Source organism: Adiantum capillus-veneris, chromosome 27, assembly GCF_014529385.1.
Source record: "Adiantum capillus-veneris isolate H3 chromosome 27, ASM1452938v2, whole genome shotgun sequence".
Lineage (NCBI taxonomy): Eukaryota > Viridiplantae > Streptophyta > Polypodiopsida > Polypodiales > Pteridaceae > Adiantum > Adiantum capillus-veneris.
In genome coordinates this window covers 20,963,924-20,973,867 of record NC_140957.1, presented here as the reverse complement: position 1 = coordinate 20,973,867, position 9,944 = coordinate 20,963,924, and the positions used below count along the sequence as shown (strand labels likewise).

Genomic DNA, 9,944 nt, shown 5'->3' with positions numbered 1-9,944 from the left:
TTTATACTTAATACCATGGAATGGTAAGGAACTCTAAAATACACGACCCCTACATGACAATGTCTCAAGGTAAGAATCACTATCTTTGGTAGGTCTCAAGGTAAGAATCACTATCTCTCTCTCTCTCTCTCTCTCTCTCTCTCTCTCTCTCTCTCTCTTTCTCTCATGTTTACCTTGGCACTATGATGCATGCTCTCTTCCTCTCTCTGTTTGTCTTGAACTTTGGTGTGAGATAATTTGCTATACTTGTGACACGTGTCACTTGTCTCAACTGTTTGCTATAGTCATGACACGCGACACTTGAGAAGAAAAAGCACTTAGGACATGAATTAATTTTAATTTATGTATATAAAGAGCCATGTAATGCACATGCTTCTCGCCCCGACCTCATAGTGCTCACGATTGCTTGTTCTTTTGCTAGCTCTTGTCAACAAGGTAACACTTGCGGGCGTGTTTTCTCTTTTCTAGTCTACAAATACTACACCACCCCCTTGCTCGCCTCCAATATAAGGGCCACATGCTACCTTCAAACAATTCCCGAATTTTGCAGCCATCTTAGCCTTGCTCAACCAAAAACTTAAATGTAATGCTTAGACATGTAGGTTTCTCTTAGGGTGGGTTTAGACTAGGCGGCGGAAGAAAACAGCAAAGGGGCGTCGATCCTCCATGGCAAAATTGAATTGGTTGGAGTTGAGGCACTCTTCCGCCGGGCCCTCCATTTTTCTTCTGACACCCCCCCCCCCCCCCCCCCCCCACCGAAAGAGTTGATGGCCTCTCTCAGCCCCCTTCACTTTTTCACTTTTCCTCCTCCATAGTGTTCATACTAGGCGGTGACACATTTAGGAAGGCTTGTTTCTTCCGCCAGTTCAGTCTGAACCCAGCCTTAGGATGGCGCTTGCATCTTGTACACTTATCAATATATTTTTTATAACGGATTCATCTCCTAACACTACCTGTCTTTTTCCATGCACAACTAGTCTTGCGTGATGGCGAGTGTCCTAATTGTCAACTTCAATCCCATGTGAAGATTTTGAGGCCTCAAATGAAACGTCGTTGAGGACGCCGTCTACCTCTGCATTTTTGGGCCGATGTTTCTAAAGAAAATGCCAGATGGCCTACTTTGTAGATAGATTGAGAAGTGGGGGACGAGCTACTAAAGATGACGAGCATTGTGTCATCAAGTCCTGAGCCATTTGTGCACATGCAAAGTAAAGGCAGCATGCAAAACTAGGTGGTTCGAGATCTCTCTCTCTCTCTCTCTCTCTCTCTTTGCGTGGGTGCAGCCAGCCGCAAACAGACAAAGGCAGCGTGGGAGCCGAATCTGAGGTAAAACCAAGAGACGGAGCGCACGAAGTGGCGGAAGTAGAAGGAGAAGCAGAGGAGGAGGAGATGAAGTAAGCAAGCATCCTGCACGCACATTCTCAGTCATCTATCTTCGACCAGAGAGGACGCTTCCCCTCCCAGGTTCTCTCTCTCTCTCTCTCTCTCTCTCTCTCTCTCTCATTGCACCTGCGAGATGTGTATGCCAATGGCGTTCCGGTTGCCAGTCGCCTGATAATTCGATTTCAAACGCCAGGCTACACACACACACACACACACACACACACACACACACACACAGAGAGAGAGAGAGAGAGAGAGAGAGAGAGAGAGAGAGAGAGAGAGAGAGAGAGAGTAGCCAGACAAGTTTGAAGAGCATGCATGTGTTTGTTAAGTGAATGAGTGTCAATAGACGGCAGTGACAGTTCCACGAATCTCTTAACCTCTCAAGTTTGGGCTCTTTGTCATGTCTCGTTCTCTTACGAGGATTGAAGGTGGAACTTGGGACTGGCCTCATCTCTTAGGAGGATTTAAGGCAGAGTTGAGGGGTTAAGGATGCAAGAGAAAACATAATTTTTCTATCTCTGAACCTTTTGAAAGTGGTTGCTACGAATCCATTCAAAAAGCATTTCAAGCTAATAAAAACTACTTTTTGATATGAAATTGCATGTAAAGTTATCGTTGGCATGTAGCATTTGTGTGGCTTGCGGGACATGCTTTTGGCTGAATATGTCTGCTTAGCTTTCAGTGTAAAGCAAGTCAAGCGGTCTCAATTTGCTACATAAGATTGTGGCTAATATGCGGTAGGACAATTTTTCACTCGCCCCATGGATAGTTGATGCGCGCACTAGTTTTTACAGTGTCTGACCCTTTAAACTAGACAAAACACTTCATCTTACAGCATTTGGACCTATTGATGCTGTAGTAGCATATCCTAGAAATAGTTTTATTTCTAAGTTATAGGTTTGTTTATCTAGTCGCCTTGAGAGAGTCGATGAACCTCTTTAATATCGAGCAGTCAATAAGCCTTTGAAGATAGTGCCTTGAGAGAATTGATGAACCTCTTTATTCTCTAGCAGTCATTAAATCTTTGAAGATGGTGAGCTTATATACAATACGCACCCTTTTTAATGTTAACATGGACTGCTAGAAATCATCATGAATGCATGATACGTAGGTTTTAATTTAAGCACCAGAGACATTGGACACACATGTTTCATGTGGCTGGGATGCGCTCCCACTAAGGTGTGTGGCATTATTATTTTGGCTGAGAGAAATTGGTTTCATGAGTACTTGGTATTGTCCTTGTTCTACCTCCGAGGTGGTAGGAAAGTGTACTACTCAGTGCAAACATCTCATGATTTAACCTTGTTTTGAAGAATGGTAAGTTTGTGTGAATTGCCTTTATTATACACAAACCTTTAGCAAGGTATCCTAATATTTGTTCAATAAGAAGATATTGTGGCAACACTACATGTTTTTCGAACATAGAGAAGTAAGATTTTGGGTGAGGCTCTACTAGTGCTAGGTTTCAAATAGTGTGCGTACTTGAGTGTGCACACCATGTGCACATGCCTACGTGTTCACACAAACACGTAACACTTTATGTAGATATATTTGTATCTATACACCTCCCTTTTACTGTGCTTCGAAATCTTCAATATAAATAGAGATATTCCTTAAAGGAGGTGGGGGAGGCCATCTTTTGGGCCCAATTCAACATTGATTCTCTCTCTCTCTCTCTCTCTCTCTCTTTAAAGTTTCACTGTAATAGGCTTGGACACTCCAAGCGAGAAATTGATAGCAACACATGCGAGAAACTAAAACAAAAGAACTTGAGAGAGAGAGAGAGAGAGAGAGAGAGAGAGAGAGAGAGAGAGAGAGAGAGAGAGAGAGAGGACACGAAGCGGCGGAGTTTCACTTCCAGATGCATTTGCCCCAAAGACAAGCTCCCCTTTTGGTATTTTTTTTTGATTGCTTCACCAAGATACAATTGCCTAGTCCTCTCTCTCGTGATGCTCACAAGCTAATCTCTTTCGAGAGAGGTTATGGCCAGTTGTTTAAAGGCACAAGAGGGCCCAAAAACATGCACCCCCAAAAATTGTGCTTTGAAAAGCGAGGCTTCAAAAGGCTCTACTCGCAGCTTTCCATACAACCCCGCATTTTGTGGTCGGAATTGTGGGCTATCCATACTGTTGCTGTCAAAGTCGACGATGCGGAAGAGAGAGAGAGAGAGAGAGAGAGAGAGAGAGAGAGAGAGAGAGAGAGAGAGAGAGAGAGAGAGTCTTCTGAACCAATCAACCTTGGCAATGAATAATTGAATGTGTAATACAATGGAGGCAAGGGGTTGCATATATACCAAGCATAGTAAATTGCCCTACCCAGACTTTGATAAATAAGTAAAATAAATACCTAAAAGCTAAGATAAATAATGGGTTCACATTGGGCAGTACTTGAGATCCTAAAATTCTAACACCCTCTCTGTAGCTCATAGTGGACATAAATAGTGAGACCATGTCAATGAAGAAGCTACCATGGACACCCCAGTAGAGGTACCTTCCACTAGATACACCTCGGATTTGCTACCCTCACTTTCTTCCTTAGAAGAATGCCATCTTGAGCATCGATTGCCTTCTAGAAATTTGAATTGCATACCACACAGCGTCCAAGAATCCCCATTTATGAACTATGAACAAATCATGTCCAAAAATACTCCCAAGATAATGAACTGTGGAATATATCCTATCCATAATCCGACCAACAACAATAGATTGGTGCACTCATCCATAGTGTTTTAGATACGTCTGATTGGTTCCCTCCCATATGCATGTGCATTGAACTCCGACCCACGGGTTACAAGCCTCTCTCTGGCTGAAGCTAGTGGTGGCTGTCACAAAGTGATGACGTGGTTGCCCGTGTGTACACACACCTTGCACAAGCCGGAAGAAACGTTGTCGTGGCTGCCAGTCCCGGAAAGTGTGGAGTAGCTGACACGTGGCAGTTGTACGGACCCCCGTGATTTGTGGTGGGATTTGCGAAAGCAACAGGTTGCGGTAGTTATGCTCTCTTGGCAGCTTTTTGGACTTGCTTTTCCTACACAAGTTGAGAAAGAGAGAGAAGCTTTTTGCTTTATTTTACTCTAGGGAAGAATGAGAGAAAGAGAGTCTCTTGCTTTATTTTTTTTCAAGGAGCTTTTAACTCGAAGCTTTTGAGGCTTTTGATTTCAGCTTTTGGGGCTCTGCTTTTAGCACCCCTTGTAATCTATAAATAAGTGGTTAGGCCACTCACAACTCATAGCATCTGGACGATGAGTTTGAGTGTGAGCGCTTGCCCGCACTCTTGTACTTTGAACTCAAATTAATACAAAAAGAAATATCGAAATGGGCGCCAGTCTTTGGGGCGAATATCTCTAGGCACAGAACTCCGCCGGGCCAGTGAACTGTGAATTGTTTTGAAGTGGTTATTTGGTGTTGTCGCGGTAGATTCTTGACTTGGAGTGTCCAAGTCTATTACAGTGGTGTCAGAGCACAGCCGATTTCTCTTCTACGGGAAATCTGATCCCAATTTTTTTTTTCCGCGGCACCTATGGCTTCAGGCAAGGATTAGTTGACTCCCTCCGCAACCAGAGATGCGGGAAGGGATCACAACGAAGATTCCGGCAAGGAGTATGGCCTGCCTCCGCCTACTCATTCGGAGCGTCGAGAGATGGAGCGTCGTCAATTGATCGGCGATGCAACAAAGATGATGCTCAATTTTGCGAAAGACCCAAAATTTGCAAAATATACGAGCGAGACTTCTTTCCAGGAGGTGCACACGCAATGGCAGAAAACCACAAAATCACCCCGAAAACCCGCTCTCAAGAAACCTTCTACTCCTAAAAAGTATACAGAGAAAGAGTTAGAAGAGGTGGTTGATGCACGAATTGCTCAGCTTTTTGACGCGCAGTACAAAGCTAAAAAGCACGACAAAAAGCAGAAGAAAGGCACCGGCTTCTCGGGTTATTTGACTCGTCATTCGACATTTGAAAAGGCAAAGAAACAAAAGAAGCGTGTTCGATTTTTAAGGAGTACCCATTTCTTTTTCTTTTTCTTCTTCTTATTTTGACAGTTCTTCTAGCTCATCTGATTCGAGCGAAGAAGACCAAAAAGGCAAAAAGCGAAGCAAGAAGCAATGCTTCGGAAAGGGCAAGAAAAAAACAAAGAAGTTTAAATCTCGTCCCGTGAGTGATAGTTCTACAAAGGACTCGTCTATAGACAGTTCACACTCTGATGACAACAACTTTTACGTAAAGAAGAACAATTTTTATAAAGCCAACCAGTATGACTTTCTGGAAGACAAAAGCAAGAAAGTCCGAGAGTTTAAGGAAGGTGGACAGTCAATTAAATTTGACACGTTTTCTGGTTATAGAGTTACTTCGAAGGCTTCGTCTTTTTGTACAGTAGTTTGACATCGCTTTCGCGGGAGGGCATTACTCAGAGCACTCTAAGATTCAGAGAGCTGCCTCTTACTTTAAGGGGAAGGCTCGAACTTGGTGGTCCATGCTTCTTTTAAACAAGACTGCGCCAGCTAAATGGCTGAAATTCAAGAGGCTTTTTATTTCTTCTTGGTTGACTCAAGAGTATGAATGTGATATACGAACTGCTTGGAACCATCTTCGGATGGCCAAGAAAGATACAGTGGACGCTTATTGCGAGAGATTCTGGAGCTCTTTTCTACCCGCCTCTTCATTTAAGAAGATCTCGTTCAAGGAACAAATTGAGCGGTTTACCTTGGGTCTACTTACAGAGATCCGAGATCACTGCTTGGAACAAAGATCAGCTTCTATTCAGGAGTTGATGAGTCGTGAGAAACGGGGTTTTGCCATTCACTCTGGCAATCTAGCTTACCCCACCGATGAGATCATGACACAAAGAGCTGAATAGACTTCGACAAATGAAAGTAGAAAGAGAAAGAGTAACTGAGAAAAGAAGATGCACAACCCAAGCTTACTTCTCAGAAGAGAGCTCGCTTCATCAGGGAGGGGAAGTGCGTTGGATGCGGGGAAACTGGACATATATCCGCAAAGTGTCCTAAAAAGGCACAGAAAGAACAGACTGGCAAGGACGACGAAAGGCTTGAGAGTTTGAGAGTAGCTGAGGAACGTGGAAGAAAAGGCAAGATGAAAACAGAACTGGTTCCAAATTGCGTTGGGTACCGATCCGAGCACGATGGACGAGAGTACAGAACTTTGCCGAGCTTGGGGCAAAGTGAAAGACCAAGAGGTTTTGATCTTCTTTGATGGAGGAGCCAAGGCCAACTTCATTTCACCGGAATTGCGGTGCGGCTCGAGATCACTCTTGATCGGATGGGACCACTTGCGGAGGCAGTTCTAGCGGTATCCGGCAGGGATGTAGCCATTACACCTGTCATTGGCAAACTTCGGTTACATTGTCAGGGGTATTTGGGGCATGAGGACTTTTACGTAATGCCTTTGGAAGGTTGTGATGTTCTCTTGCGAATTCCCTGGTACCACAAGAACAACATCGTGGTCGATTATCGGGCAAGGAAAGCGACATTGACTACAGAGAAGGACAGAACCATTGTACTCGATATAAAACTGAAGGGCGAGTCTGTCCCTATTGTATCGGCTTCGGCCATTTCTAAATTAATGAAATCCAGTCTGTTTGTTTACTCGATCTTTATGAAAGAGTTAAGTGAGGAGGATAGGACAAATATATCTCAACTTGATAAAGAACGCCAAGATTTTCTCCACTCTCATGCTGATTGCTTCTCAGAGGGCCTGCCAGGCGAGTTACCACCTGCTCGTCCTAAAGATCATACCAATGGTCTGATTCCTGGAAGCACACCACCGAACCGGCCACCTTATCGTGTGAACCGAGCACAGAAGGAAGAGATTATGAACCAAGTGAAAGACCTCCTGAAAAAGGGCATTGTCCAGCATAGTACTTCACCGTATTGCTCTCCAGTGGTGTTGGTTTTGAAGAAAGACGGATCTTGGAGAATCTGCATCGATTATAGAGCTCTCAACAAAATCACCATCAAGAACAGATATCCGATTCCTAAGATCGATGATATACTCGACAGATTACAGGGATCCTCGTGCTTTAGCAGGATCGGTTTAAAGAGTGGATATCATCAGATCCGAATTGCGCCAGGAGACGTCTACAAGACGGCCTTTTGGACGACTTTTGGGTTATTTGAGTTTTTGGTGATGCCTTTTGGCTTAACCAATGCTCTTGCGACATTTAACCGGACGATGGACATGATTTTTCGAGAGTGCAGGCTATTTGTTGGCACTTTCTTTGACTATATCATTGTTTTCTCCAAGAATGAGGCAGAACATAGAGATCATTTGCTTCACGTCTTTCAGGCATTACGAGATCACAAGTTAGTGATTAATGCGAGGACCCACAGAGGTGATTGCCTTTCAGACCTTGAAAGAGAAATTGACTACGAGACCAATTTTGACTTTGCTGGACTTGCAGAAGTCATTTGAAGTATATTGTGATGCTTGTGGTCGTAGTCTGGGTGCGGTCTTAATGCAAGAAGGGCATGTCATTGCTTACGAGAGCTGATTGTTCTCAAGGCGGGAATTGACAACACAATTTATGAGAGCTTTTGGCGGTTATCCATGCTCTTACTCAATGGCAGCATTACCTACTCGGAGCGGGTTTTACTGTCTTTACAGACAATCAGAGTTTACGCTACTTCTTGTCACAGAAGCAGCTATCGGAAAAGCAGATGGGCGAACATCTTGTCACAGTTTCACTTCCAGATTGTCCATCTTCAGGGACAAAAGAATGTGGTGGCAGATGCCTTGTCTCGGAAGCCGTTGGTTTTGGCTATTTCCGCGATACATCATAGGAGCTTCGAGGATATGGTCGACAAGTATGCCACAGATCCAGATTTTCCAAACGTTTTCACACGGATACGGGATGGGGAGACAGTAACACAGGATATTCCATTTGGGATGGCTACTTGATTAGAAAAACCATGTGCGTTACACAACCGTTGAAGGAAAAGGTTATGATCGAATGCCATTGTCCACCTTTTACGGGTCACCGCAGCATTGCTACCACCATGAAAGGGGTAGAGAGATACTTCTTTTGGCCGAGACTCAAGAAGGATGTGGAAGAGTTTGCGCGCAGTTGCTTGGTATGCTAGAAGGTCAAGTTTGACAGGCGTAAAGCACAGGGATTGTTACAGTCTTTGCCCATTCCCACCCGCCCTTGGGAAAGTATTGCAATGAATTTCATTTTTGATCTCCCGAGAACACAGAGTGGTCACGATGGTATCTGGACTGTTATTGACAGATTTAGCAAGCAGGCTCATTTCATTCTAGTGAAGAAAATAGTCAAGCCGGATCATTTAGCGAGACTGTTTGTGGCCTAGATTTTCAGATTACATGGGATGCCTGAGACGATTGTCTCCGACAGGGACCCCAGATTTACGAGTTTGTTTTGGAAGGAAATTTGGGAGAACATTGGCACGTGGTTGCAGTTCTCGTCATCGTTCCACCCGCAGAGTGACGGGCAATCTGAGATTGCCAATTTAGTGGTTTTAGATTTACTGAAGTCTTATATCTCGGGGTGGAACGATGACGAGCGGTTGCAGTTCTCGTCATCGTTCCACCCGCAAAGTGACGGGCAATCTGAGATTGCCAATTTAGTGGTTTTAGATTTACTGAGGTCTTATATCTCGGGTCAGAAGACTCAATGGGAAAAATATCTACTTTTGGTGGAATTTGCCTATAATAACACGATACACTCTTCGACGGGGAAGGCGTCATTTGAGATTGTTGAAGGTGCTACGAAGGTTCCACCCTTCTTAAGCACGAAAGATAAGATTTTTGAAGCGGATGAATATACGCGTGACTTAGATACGGCTTTTGCCAAGGTCCGCGAGGCTTTGCAGAAATCTCAAGAACGACAGAAAAAGGCAGCGGGTCGCCATCGTCGCGATTTGAAATCGAAGGAGGATGATTGGGTGTTCTTACGTTTGAGAAGGCACGCCTCAGAAAGAAAAAGGGAAAGGAGAGGCTTTTTCCAAAGCTTAGTATGAGATACTACGGACCTTTCCAGATCTTTGAAAAGATCAATGATGTCTCCTTCCGACTGAAACTACCTGACACTTGGAGGATTCACAATGCATTTTATGTGAGTCTCTTGAAACCTTTCAAAGGGGATGTGCCTGATGATGGGGAGCCCGATGAGCAACCTGAAGTAGAGGAAAACGAGGAGATCCTTGTTCTTGACACAAAGAATAAAGGTAAATTAAGAAGGCGGTGCTTGGTTAAATTCAAGGACTATCCTGCATTGGATGCGAAGTGGATGGAGGAGGAGGACCTAGCAGATACTCCTCAGATTGTGAAACTTTACCTCGAAGCTTTTGGTTTAGCTTAGTCTATTCCAAATGGAAACCAGAATTTAGCTTGGGCGCAGATTTGGTGCAATGGGATGCACAGGGAGTTACTCCGCTCCTTTGTCAACAGATGCCTTGATTTTTGTATACTAGAGTCATTGATGTCTCTTTGAGCTTCAGGGATATTGAGAGCTGTCAGTATTCTGCTGTATGACTTTATGAAATGGAATTCCCGAATATGAAACTGATTTGTTTTGCAGCAT

The 9,944-nt window shown here is 44.1% G+C and overlaps 1 protein-coding gene across 3 annotated transcripts in view; it reads left to right on the top strand.

Annotated features, from left to right (window-relative positions):
* Positions 1–1,161: 1,161 nt before the first annotated feature.
* Positions 1,162–9,944, top strand: part of CAC2 (acetyl Co-enzyme a carboxylase biotin carboxylase subunit) — a 41,826-nt gene continuing 33,043 nt past the window's right edge. The window contains exon 1 of one of the 3 annotated variants that reach the window (XR_015186723.1): positions 1,162–1,464. The gene's annotated coding sequence lies outside the window, so the exon portion shown is untranslated. The remainder of the gene's footprint in view (positions 1,465–9,944) is intronic. The other 2 variants (XM_086502457.1, XM_086502458.1) reach the window with 2 other exon arrangements.